Source organism: Pteropus medius, unplaced genomic scaffold (assembly GCF_902729225.1).
Source record: "Pteropus medius unplaced genomic scaffold, Ma_sr-lr_union100, whole genome shotgun sequence".
NCBI lineage: Eukaryota > Metazoa > Chordata > Mammalia > Chiroptera > Pteropodidae > Pteropus > Pteropus medius.
In genome coordinates, this window is record NW_024346771.1 from 8,203,809 (window position 1) to 8,218,056 (window position 14,248).

A 14,248-nucleotide genomic window follows, 5' to 3' on the forward strand; every position below is an offset into this window, starting at 1 on the left:
CTCCAGGTAATTGTAATGTGTGGCAGGATTCATCAGCCTAGATGATGACTTTTCTTGTTAACTATCATGTTTACCTCCATCTCTGATCCATTTCTTGGGTTTCTAGGCTTCAATCTGTTTTCTTGGTCTTTGTTTTCCCACCTTGATTACAGCCCTCACCTGTCTCATCTTTCTGGGTGTATGGGCCTAACCTCCTCCCTCTGCCATCACTGCCCCTTTTGATTTGAAACTTCACTGCCAGCCCCAGTTGGTCTTGATGGTTACTGGCCAAATCATGACCAGTGCCATACAAGGATCAGAAGATGTCTGATGATGTCTGATGGTCAGAGAAATTAGGCAAGAAAAAAAATTAAATCCACCCAAATTGGAAAAAAAAGAAGTAAAATTGTCTCTCTTTGCAGATGGCATTATGTATAGAAAACCCTAAGGACTACATTAAAAAACTGTTAAAACTACTGTTGTGTACCACATATATGATGGCGGTCCCATAAGATTATAATGGATCACCAGACATGGAGAAACTTCTAATGATCTGGACTGAACACCAGACACAAAAGAACATCCCTCTCAGCACCATGATGATCATGACCAAAGCAAAAAGTTTGTTTGCAATATTGAAAGAAAAGGCTAGACTCAACTACAATGTTGAATTTACTGTTATCTCTGGGTGGTTTAAATAGATGAAGAGGCTCAACATACATACTCAACTCTGGCTCGCTTTTTGTGGAATGAGAGAGGAGTAGAGAGGATAAAGGGAAAAGAGAGACCCCAGATGGGCTCTGTATAGCACGCGGGCTGCCCGCTCCTTGCCTTTTTTGATCACCAGGCGCGCTCGTTTTGCTTTTAGGCTGTGCGCCGGCCTAAACATATATTTTTCCTTGTGCCCTCTCTCCTTTCTCTCTCGTATAAATGTCTTGTTTTGCTCCTCTCCTCTCCCTCCTCCTCTCCCTCTCCTCTCCTCCTCTCCCTGTCTCCCTCTCTCCTCCTCCCCCTTCTCCTTCCCCTATCTCTCTTACTCCTCTCCCTTTTATTATTTCTCATCTCAAGCCTTATTTCTCTGGGTTTCTTTCAATCTGCAATCTCCCTTTCTTTCTCCTTTTCTTCCTTCCCTCTCTCCCTTCCTTTTTCCCTCCTCCTGACATTTACTCTCTCCCTGATGGTACCTCCCTTCATAGCCTTCCCCCTGCCCAAGCATGCATATGCATGCGGACACACTCTCCCACACACACACTCTATCTTTTATACCACATTTTTACTGTACTTTTTATATGCTCAGATATGTTTAGACACATAAATATGTGCTACTGTGTTATAATTGCTTACAATATTCAGTACAGCACTTGATGTACAGGCTTGTAGCCTAGTAGCAATAGGCTATGCCATAGATTCTCAGTGTATACTAGGCCATACCATCTAGGTGTGTGTAAGCACACTCCATGACATGTGCATAAGGATGAAATCACCTAATAACACATTTTTCAAAATGTATCCCATAGTTAAGTGACATATAACTATAATAAATGAATTCAGTGAAGTTGCAGGATACAAAATCAATATACAAAAATCAGTTGCATTTCTATATATTAACTATGAACTATCCAAAAAAGAGATTAAGAAAACAATCCCATTTGCTATAGCACCAAAAGAACAAAATACTTAGAAATAAATTTAACCACAGTAGGAAAAGATCTAAACACTAAAAACTATAAAACATCAATGAAAGAAATTTAATATCGAAAAGTATATAATAAAATAAAATAAAAACCAAATTAAAATATGGCAAAGGAACCAAATAGATATTTATCCAAAGAGATATACAAATGACCAAAAGGTATATTAAAAGCTACTCGACATTATTGATCATCATTAAACCATAATGAGATATTACTGTACATCTGTTAAAATAGCTATTATCAAAAAGTCAAAAGATAAATGTTTGTGAGGATATAGAGAAAATGGAAACCTTGTACACTGTTGGTGGGAATGTAAATTTTTCCTGCCATTATGGAAAACAGTATGGAATTTCCTCAAAAATATATATATATAAATAGAACTATCATATGATCCAGCAATTCCACTTCTGGGTATATAGCCATAGGAAATACAAACAGACTCTTGAAGAGGTATTTGCAGTTTCATGTTCATTGTGACATTATTCACAATAGCCCAGATATGGAAACAGCATAAGTGTCTTTCAAGAAATGAATAGCTTAAGAAAATGTAGTATATAAATATACAATGGAATATCATTCAACCTTAAAAAAGAAATCTTATCATTTGTGAAAACATATATGAACTTATACTAAATGAAATAAGCTAAGCAAAGAAAGACAAATATCGCATTTTCTAATTATAAGTGGAATCTAATATATTTTTTTAAAAAGCCAAATTTATAGTAACGAGGAGTAGAATAGTGGATATTAGGGGCTGGGAAGTGGGGCAAAAGGAGCAATATTGATAAAAGGGTACAAACATTCAGTTATAAGATGAAAAAGTGGTGGGGCCCTAAGATATAGCATGGTGACTATAGTTAACAATAACATAATATATACTTGAAATTTTCTAAGAATGTAAATCTCAAGTGTCACAACCACACACACAAAAAGGTGACTATGATGAAAATGTTAATTAGTTTGATTGTTGTAATCATTTCACAATGTATACATATATCAAAATATCACATTGTACACCTTAAATATATACAACTATTGTCGAAAATAAATATTAAAAAAAGAGAAAAATAAATCAAATAGAAAAGAGACAAACGATAGAAAAACTATTGTAACTTTTAAAAGATACTTTAAATAATTAATAAAATTGATAAATCCCTTACAAAAATTATTCAGAAAAAAATAAGAGATAAAGCACAAATTGTGAATTTCAGGAATGACAGAATAGATATCCCTATATTTTTCCCAAATATCTTTAAAACATAATAAAGGAATATTATGGTTAACTCTATTTCAGTAAAGTTAACATTTTTTGAAACCACAATTTACCTAACAAAAGAAGTAATATATTTTAAAGGACATATTTATTAAGACATTTGTAACAAATATGCATAATATAGCCATAACGAAATGACATATTTATATACAAATATATAACATATTTATTAAAATATAAATATATATATATTAAGGAGTTAAATTCATAATCATAATGTCCAGGCCCAGATTATTTCATTGGTAAATTTGATCAAACATTATGAAAGAAACAATAGCAATTTTACACAGACATTTGCGGAATCTATTAGGGCAGCATAAACCTCTTCAACACTGTACTGGGTGTGGGTGAGGGGTTCTACCTAGTGCACTATGACAAGAAAAAAAAATAAAGGCCATACTTATTAGAAAGAAAAGGTAAAAATTTATTAACTGGCAAGATGAGATGGTTGTGCATGTGAAGTCCAAAAGAATCAACAAAAAGTTCAAAGAAGTCAATTAATAAAAGTAATAGGATAAAGGGTCAATAAAAAAAACAAAATTGTATTTCTACTTACTAGCAGCAAACATTGTGTGTTAGCATTGTACTGTGTCAAATTAGCTAAGCTAATTAGAGCGGCCACAAGAGAATTTTTTTATGTTAATTTGAAGATGGAAGTGAAAGAATATCACTTCTACATTCAGAAATATAAGATAGGGCAGGGGCTGTTACAGCTTACATATGTTGCTATTTATCTACTGGCCGATCTCAATGGAGAGAACAGCAGCTGCCTACAACTTCTCCAGCTCTTGCCCAATATGTTCATTAAACTTTTACAAATCTGGGCCAATTGAGTAAGGAGCTGCATGGTGAAAGACATTAGCTTATCCTACAAAATATAAATATTTATATATTTATATGGCATCAGAAATTTATATGGCATATTTTTTTCTGAATATAAATATATACATATTTATATCCTATGGCATCATAAAGATGCCATAAAGATGACATCATATAGGAGCTTGTCTTTGTCAGCTCAGGCTGCTGTAACAAAAATACCATAGAATGAGTGGCTTAAGCAACAGAAATTTATTTCTCATGATTGCAGAGGTAAGGAAGTCCGAGATCAGGGCGCCAGCATGGTTGGTTCCTGGGGAGGACTCTCTTCCTGGTTTGCAGATTGATGGCCGTCTCATTATGACCTCAATGGCAGAGAGAGAGACCTCTCTCTTCTTTTTATAAGGCCATCAATCCTGTTGCATTAGGACCCCACATTTATGATCTCGTTTAGCCTTAATTATCTTGCAGAAACCCTATGTCCAAATAGTCACATTGGAGGTTAGGACTTTAACATATGAATTGGAGTGGTGGGGCACAATTCAATCCATAGCAGAAGTAGTGAGAGACAAACACAATTCCATTTTGGTATTACAGGTTCTGGTTTGTCCTAGGTTTCTCTCATTTAATGTCCATCTTCCACCAGCCCAGCAAACCTGAAGCCCTGGATCAGACACAAAGGTAACAGCCCTAACAGACTGCTTAACACCCTTCCATAACCACATAATATCTAATAACTATAATTAATTCTTTATTCGATATTATTTCCTATATATTGATGCTGCTTCTCTGATTGAACCCTGTTACATGATGAAAAGCGAAATTTTAAAATATCATATATAAATTGCATCTGAAACACAAAATACTTAGGAATTAGTAAAATAAGAGCTTCACACTGCAAAACATACAACATTGGTGAGAAATATTAAAGACCTAAATAAATGGAGAGGCATGCATTGGCCATAGATTAGAAGACTAAATATTGTGAAGATGATGTCAATTCTCCACAAATTTATATAGATTCAATGAAAGCCCACTTGAAATCTTTTTAGGCTATTATGTAGAAGTTGAAAAGCTGACTCCAAAATGTATATAAAAAAAAAAAGACCTATGAGAAAAAACAATCTTGAAAAAAGGACTTAGTAGGATAATACACACTTCTTGAATTCAAAAGTGCCTTTAGAGATATAATATGACAGTGTGGTATTGATACAAGAATATTATCAATGAAATAGAAGAGTCTCGAAATAAACACACACATATGATTAATCGATTTCAACAAAAGAGCCAAAATATTGAAAATATTGAAACCTATATACCCATAAAGAGAACATTAATCTTGACTCTTACCTCACATCATAGACAAAAATTTATTCAAGAGGTATCATAGACCTAAATGCATTCTTTTATTTAAGAAATACTTTATTGTTAAAAAATACTAACCATCATCTGAGCCACCAGCAAGTCATTTTTGCAGATGGAAGTTCTTGCTTCAATGTTGATAGCTGCTGACTGATCAGAGTGGTGGCTGCTGAAGTTTGGGTGGCTGTCCTAAATGCAAATGTTAAAAGTCTAAAGCTTCTGAAAAAAAGTATAGGAGAATATCTTCATGACTTTGGAGTAAACAAGGAATTTTTAAAAGGACACAAAAATAAAAATCATAAAAGAAACAAAACATATATATCAAACTTCATCAAAACAAAAGTTTTGTTATTCGAAAGACAGCTAAGAACATGAAAAGGAAAGTTACAAAATGGGAGAAAGTATCTGTAAAACTTAATTTGTAAAACATAATTGACAATGGGCTTGTTTGTAGAATATATGAAGACTCATAACAATAGTAAGAAGAGAAACAACCCCATAAACATGTGCAAAAGATTTGAACAGATGCTTAAGAAAATAAGATATATTAATATCCAATAAGCACATATCATTAGTCATCAGGGAAATGCAAATTAAAAGCACAAAGAAATACTTCCAGACGCTTCAGGCTTTTAACAAAATTGTAAAAATTAAGAGAGATTAACTTTGTGCAGGGCTCTGGGCAATGATTTGCAGTCATTAGGTGTCCAATAAACCAAACGCCCTTCCTCCTCCCAATCTCCCAGAAATTCACCCACAGAATAAATACATAAACAAACACAGAGGTGGAGATCTCACATCCGTTGATTTCCTAAGACTGTCACTAATTATAAACTCCTTTAACACTTACACTCGCAATTAAAGACATTCATTCTTTGTGAAATGTGTCCCACAAGCTGCAGTAGGCCAGTCAGGAAGCTTTTCCTGGGCTCCCAAATAATACATTCATAAACCAGAAGAGTCTTCAAATTAAAACAAAAGCCAATTAAAGTAATTACTTCTCTATTAAATATACTTCATTTTCAATTGTGCCTTTCACTCTTTCTCTTTCCTCTTTTCCAAGGACGATGTTCTGAAAGGTAAACACTCATATTTCAATGTGTGCCCACATAGCTACAAGGAAAACACATTTGGAAAAAAGAGAAAAAGGCAATGTTTTAGTAGCTTGGGGTAGTTCTCCCATATATATTAAAAAAGAAAGAAAGAAAGAAAGGAAAGCAACTCAATCATGCTTCTTAGCAAGCAAGCCAAAATGTCTATCAATTTTTCAAATGATAAGTTTGGTCTGCATGTCCTTTGAGAGGTAGAATGGGGAAAGGGAAAGAAGGATTTGGGGGTTAGAGAGGTTCCATCTAGATGTGCTTGCAGAGTCCTGCCCAGCCCCCAGATCCCCTGTCTGTTCACTGGCATGACAGCAATAGTGACCTCCAGGGCTGTGGCACAAAGAAACACAAGCTCCCTTCCTCTCTTTCCCTTTAAAAAACACCTTCCTTTTGTAGACAGGGATCCTTTCTGTCATTCCTGTTGGAGTTAAACATTCTCTGTGAATGTTTAATATCAAAATAATGTCACAAGAAGTTTGCAAAGCGGAGAAAAACTTCACCTCCACCCCACTTTCCTAATATAAGTCCCATATCTAGACATGTAACATCTTATAGAGACAATCCACCTGCAGTAGTGCAATATTTTACCTTTTTGGGAAATTGTCTACACAGCAATTTCCAGAATCCTCCCCACCCCAGGTTTCCCACCTCCTCAGCACATGTAGATGACCCTTTCCTCTAATCAGCTATCCTGAGAAATCCAGTGGGTGAGGAACAAGGAAGCTCTGGAATAGGAGTCTGGCTTCACCTTCTCTGGCCTGTTCTTGGAAGTAAGCACTGTCTGTTGACAGGCCCTATAAGGGAGAGATGCCCACAGTGACAATTTCATCCTATCTACTGGGGAATCATTATTTATGTTCGCCAGTCATTAGTGCTTCTATCTTATCTTCAAAGACAGACACCACTCTTACATGGGTCTGTCAGACACCTAAAGGATTGACTCAACCCTTTTTGCCCCACTGTTTCCAGTTCTTCCCCTTCTCATTCAGGAGGAGCCAGTGCAATGGAGTGCATATAAACAAGTTAAGCATATTTTTTTTTCTAGAACCATATTTGAAGATGTAATGTTTAGACCTAGGTACTTCTTTGTGTTTAATGAACAGGAATAGATTTCACTTGAGTAAGGAAACAATGTTCTGTCCCACTTTTCTTGAAACCCTTGCCCCATCAGTCTACCTTTCATCTTCACACTTCTAATGGAGATATGTGTATAAAAATATTTTATGATTCAAAATTTGCATAAGAACAAGAGCCATGGAAACACCTGGAAACTACTACTTACCCAACGATCATGAAATTAAGGACTAGAGAGATGGGTTGAACATCTGCCCCATTCAAAGACGTAGGTGCTGCTCTATCCAGTCAGGTGCTGCCCACAAAACCTCAAGTCCTGGGTCCAACCATTCAAGAGAAGATGGCGCCTGGATTTTTAATGTGAAAGTTGCTGATTGTTAAAGAGACAAGCAATCCAATGTTTTAAGCAGTCTATGGTCCAACACTTAAAGGACACCTATAGGCATGGGTCACCAGAGCGTGTACTCAGCTTTGGTCCACTCTTCATGTAGCTTTCTTACTCTAGAGCTCCTCCCAGTGGCCTATAAGTATAATACAGACCCAGAATTCTTCAGCCTGTTTGTCACCACAAGTCCCTCTGGCCTTATATCTGGGCTTATGTCAATTAGCAACTTACATTCAGCCCCTACTACTGAAAAACTCACTATTAAAGCCAAGCTGTCACATGAATTTTCCCTCTTAATGCCTTCCAGGTTGTCCTTGCCCAAACCAGGAATATTCTTTCTTCTTGTCATTTTGCCTGTAGAGATCCTCCATGTGCTTCAAGCTCATTTCCTCCAGTTTAGTCTCTGAGGAGACTCCTGATCACTCCAAATCCTCATAGTGCTTGTGTTCACTATGCAGAAATTAACAGCCTGTCTTATGCTGTTCTCTAATTGCTTCAGGTATGCTTCCTGTCACTTATCAGATAGGGTCTAAGCTCTCTGAGGTCAGATATCAGATGTTATTTGGATTCATTCAATATGATTTTCATAGTGTCTTGTACATGGTAAGGGCTCAACTAAGAACCATTTTAAGATTTGTATTTCAGATACTATGACAGAATAGAGGCACTGACTACCCCTCCAAATAGGAAGGAAAAATACCACTGAAAATGGTGGACAAAATATTGAAAGTTTATTTTCTAATTTGTTGGCTATCTTGCACAGACCTAGGAATACTGCAAATGCCAAAGCCCAGTAAAATCTGGAATCTAGAGAATTAGGTCAAGCATAGACGTGATCTTTCTCTTTGAGGACATGGAGTATTCATTCATAACATTGCAGGACTTGGAGATCGGGATACAAAGCCTGGAGTCTGCCAAAGTAAGAGTCTAATTTCATTAGCTGGAACCAGAAGTGCTGTACAGTTGAGTGTATATGAACACATTCAGTATTCATATACAAAATCTGAGTAATGCAACTAACAAACAATTAAATATGCATAGCTAGCACATTAACACAACCAGTGAGGAATACAAATCTGTCTTATGCACATATATAACACTTATGAAAATCAATCACTTTTCAGTATAAGAGTAAACAAGAAATAAACCTACATACCACACATTCTTCCTTATACACATCTACACCCACTATGGGGAAACCAGAAAATACATCTGTCATGAATTATAGCACTGAGAGAAGGGGGGAAAAAAATCTATCCTGAGAGTTGATTTTAAATCTCTGTTCTTAAATCACAGTATAAATTCACACTACCTGGTGGTCTAAAATATTTCAAGCAAAAAGTTCATTTTAAAATATAAATTCCTGATAATAAGTAGGAGCAAATATTCAACACAAGCTTTACAGAATCTCCACAGATGAACTTCCAAGGATTCTAATTTCACAGTCAAATATCAAACAAATACACAAGAAGAACAGGCTTTCTGAGTGATAATTGGCAGTAACAACAGGCAACCCATTCTCACTCACTTCATATTCAGAATTACCAGCAAGAATATAAAATATGTGTATTTAACAGGTTTTAGAAATAAAACAGGGCATTGATAAGACGTCCAAACCATTTTGACAAAAGAAACAGGGTGCACCAAAAATGTATAACAATTTAAATAAAGAGCCCAATGGGTGGTTTTAACAGAAAAATTTTCAAAGCTGAAGAGATATTTAATAAAATGAAAGCTAGATCTAAAAACATTTTCTATAATGCAGTATAGAAACACAGTGAGCCAGGAAATAACAAAAGATTAGAAAACATGGAGGATAAAAGATAGACATCTAATATTTGTCTAATTAGAAGCACAGAAAGAGTGAAATGAGATATGAGAGGAAATGGTATTTGAAAAAATAATGAAGGAAAAACTTTGAAACTGATAAAAGACACTACTACTTATAAAAACAACTGTATCTCAAGTAGGATAAAAATAAAATCCACACTTAGAACCATTATTATGAAAATTCACAATACCAAAGAGAAAAAGAAACTATCTTAAAAACCTTCAGAAAGAAAAGACAGATAATTAATAAAGGAATAACAAATAGCAAATGAAAGTCAGAAGACAGTAGAATAATATCTTGAATATGCTGAGAGAAAATAACTGTTTATCCAGTAAAAATATTTTTTCTGAAAGGAGTTAAAATAAAAATTAAAAAAAAAAAGGAAAACAATTGAACTAACGAAAATTGAATACTGTACCCAAAAGACCTTCATTTAATGATATTGTAAAGGTTGTCCAATAGACAAATGAAAGCAGTCAGATGGAAGGTCCTAGACATAAGAATAAATAAAGAGAAAGAAAGTGGTAAATATAAAAGTAAATTAACTCAAATATTGACTGCATAAGACAATAACAATACTGTTTACCAAGACTTGGGTGGAGAAACACAATAAATCTAAAACACTTATCCACAATAATATATCAAAGAGAAGTGAGATTGTAGTTGGTTTATTATACAGTCCTTGTATTATTTAGGAGAAGGATAATGACAGTAAAAATCTTAAATTTTTTAAGGTAACCATTAACAGAAGAAAAACATAGACTTAATCAGTTCCAAAAGAGCAAAGAGGAAAAGGTGCAACAAGGACGTATGCTCAAACAATCAAAAGTAAGGGAAAAACAAAAGGAGAAAAAAAGCACAAGAAAATGTAAAATACACAGAAAGCACAAATATATCACACAGTAATAGAAATAAATGTTACTATAATGACAATTAAATGCAAAATAACTAAATTTAAGAATTAAAAGATATTAAAAAATGGCGTAGATGATACAGGCTCTGTTCATCCCTCTTGGTGACCAAATCAAAATTGTGACAAAAACAAGGAGCAGCAGCAAGGAAAAATCACCTGGGATCTAGAGGAATAAGCCATACAGCTAGGGAGAAGTCCAAGAAAGCACCCTGCAATGGTAGAAGGTAAGATGGGGCGAGGACACAGGGCTACCTGGTCTCGAGCAGCTGAGTGAGACAGAGGCTGCAGCAGCAGCAAAACGTCTTAAAAGGGCCATGTCCGCAAGCGGATTTTCGCGGAGATGGACCTGCTTGCTCTGAGCACCAGTGCCCGTTCAGCTGAGTGCAGGGAATACCAGGGTCTTACAGGAAGACATTGCTGGAGTGAGGGCCAAGGTGAGACTCGCTCTGTACAGAAATGCCGGCGGTATCCATTGTTCTCTGTTGAGCCCTCCCCACTCCCAGTGTGCTGACACAGCACGTCCATAGCCGAGACATCATCAAACTGGATAACAGAGGTCGCTCCACCCAGAGGATTCTCTAAAACCCCGCCTCCCCCAACTAACAGCTCCACCCAAGCCTCAGAGACTCAGGTGCTCCTTGTTAAGCAGCGCCTAGACTCACACTGGAGGCAGCTAACCTTGGTTTCTGGTGTGGCCTTTTGAGGCAACTATAAACACAGCATCTGTGGATTGCTTGCTGAATCTTAACAGGTGGCCCTGGAAGTGTAGAGGCTTGGGCTAAGTTTGGCCTGCAGCTGAACCCCTCTCAGGACTGTGCCACTGGACAACTACTTCACAAATCCATACTAACAAAACCAGGAGACTTAGGAGCTTTGCTTAGTACATAGAAACAGACACAGAAAGGCAGCCAGCCAAAATGAGAAGACAAAGAAGCAGAAACCACATGAGAGAACAGAGATCCAGATATAATGAAGTCAAGTAATCTAACAGTTGCAGAGTTAAAAACACTGGTTATAAAGAAGCTCAATGAACTTTTGGGAAGTGTAGATAAATTCAGTGAGAACTTCAACAAATAAATAAAAAACATAAAAATGGAAATGGAAATTAAAAAAAGAGAACCAGTCAAAAATGAAGAACACATTATCTGAGATGAGAAGTATATTAAATGAAATAAACAGGGTGAATAAAGAAGAGAATCAAATGCCCTATCTAGAGGACAGAAAAGCCAATCAGGATACTCAATAAGAATGGCAAGAAAAAAGATGCCAAGACTATAAAAATAATTTAAGGAGGATATGGGACACTATTAAGGCTCCAAATATTCATCTGATCAGTGTAACTGAAGAAAATCAAGATGTTGAACAGTTGTTTGAAGAAATTATGATAGAAAACATCCCTCACTTGGTGAAGGAAATGAAAATAAAACCCCAGGAAGCTCAGAGAGTCTCAAAAACCAGGAACCCAGAGAGGCTCACACCAAGACACATCATAATTTAAATACCAAAGGTTAAATACAAAGAAAGAATATTAAAATCAGCAAGAGAAAAACAAATAATTACATATAAGGGAAAACCCTTAAGACGGATAGTTGATTTCTCGAAAGAAACTGTGCAGAACAGAGGGCTAGGCAAAAAACATTCGACCCAGGATATACAACTAATAATAATTTTTCCAGCAAAAATTATTTAGAGTCGAAGGACAAATAAAGAGCTTCCCAATGAGCTAAAGGAATTTATCACCACCAAGCCGGAAATGTTGGAGGGACTTCTTTAAGAAGAAAAACATGCAACAAAAACAGGAATAAAAAATAACTACATTCCTATCAACAAGTACCTCAAATGGAAAAGAATTAAGTGCTCCAACCAAAAGATAGAGTGGCCGAAAGGATAAGAAAACAAGACTTCTACATATGAAAAGGAAGGAGATGGAAAAAGATATTGCTTTGATGGACCTAGAAGGTATTTAAGTCAGATAGAGAAAGATAAACACTGTATAATTTCACTTACATGCAGAATCTAAAGAATAAAAAGAACAAACTAATCAAAAACAGACTCACAAATATAGTGGACAGTCTGATGTCAGACAGAGGGGAGGGGGGGCTTGGGGAGCTGGGAGAATGGGGTGAAGGGCTAAAGAAGTACAAATTAGTAGCTGATGGATGGTCACAGAGATGGGGAGCACGGCATTGGGAATGCAGTTAGCATTAATACATTGGCTAGGTGGAGGTTCAGGGGAGGGAGAGTGCAATTGTGGGGACCGTTTTATGAACTATATAGATGTCTAGCCAATGTATTGTATACTTGAAACTAAATAAAAAGAGTAAAGGAAAAAAAAGAATTAAAAGATAAAGATTTTCAGACTAGACAAAACCTGTAAGGAAAGCTAGCCTTATGCTATTCAGAAGAAATATTTCTAAGTCATAAGTATTAGAAGAAATAATATTAAAAGAATGAGAAAATTATACCCACCAAGTACTACCCAATACAAACGTATAATCATATTAATAACAGATAAAATAGACTTTAAGTCATAATGCATTAACAGAGAATACTTATTAAATAATTAAAAGTTTAAATATCAAAGAAAATAACAATTCAAAGTTGTGTAAGCATAACATAATCTAATATATAATAAGCAGGAATAGAAAGGACGGGAAGAAAAAGTCAAACCATCATCACTATCATCAATATCATAGTAGGAAATTTAAACACAATTTTTATAGTAAATAATAGATATATCAAGAAAAATAGACAGTATTCATATACAAAGTTTGAACAATACAAGTAACTAAGTTAAGTACACATAGCTAGCATGTTAGCACAATAAGTAGAAAATACAAATCTTTCTTCAGCAAATATGTAACACTTATGAAAATTAATCAACAAGGCTATAATTCAAACATCAAAAATTACTAAAATTAATTAAAGATTAATAACAAAAAGATAAATTTAAAACTTCATGATATTAGAATTTCTCATATATTCTTGTGTTAAAGATCAATAACAAAAATTTAAAAAATTATTAAACTACAGTTGAAATAATTTATGAATCAAATAAATCATAATTATGTTAAAAATACATAAAGTTGAGCAATAATGAAACTACAGCATAACAAAACTGTGGAATTCAGCTAAATCAATATTTAGAGGAAAATGTATAAGATGATAATTTATATTAGAAAACCAAAGAATAAATTTAATGAACAAAGAATCCAACTTGAAAGATCAAAATGTAAATGGAAGGAAGAAAATATAAAGCAGAAAATAATCCAATAAAAATGAACAAATCCTTTGTAAGACTAATGGAAGAAAATAATCACTATTAGAAATAATAAATAGAACTTCCAGTCAAGAAAGCAGAGTAGGAAAATGGAGTAGGTACTCCCCTCCACCCATGACCACATAAAAATAATTACAACTAAAACATACAGAGCAATCATCATTGAGAACCTCCTAAAGATCATCTAAACAGAAATCCTACAACTAAAGGTATATAAAGAAGCCACATCAAGACTGGTAGGAGGGGCAGAGACTCCAATCGAGCTGATCTCACACCCACATGTGGTGGTTAAGAACCTGTAGGGACATTTCAGCTATGGAGGTCCCCCTTAAGGAGCAAGGAGTGCCAGCCCCACATCAGGCACCCCAGTCCAGAGTTCCAGTGAGAGAAAGAGAAATCCCCATAACTTCTGGCTGTGAAAACCAGCAAGGATTGTGGCTGAGTGAGACAGAGAGCTGATGGAGACCCAGACATTCCTCTTAAAGAGCCCACACCCAGACTTACTTTCTGACAGACTCACTTGCTCTGAGCTCCA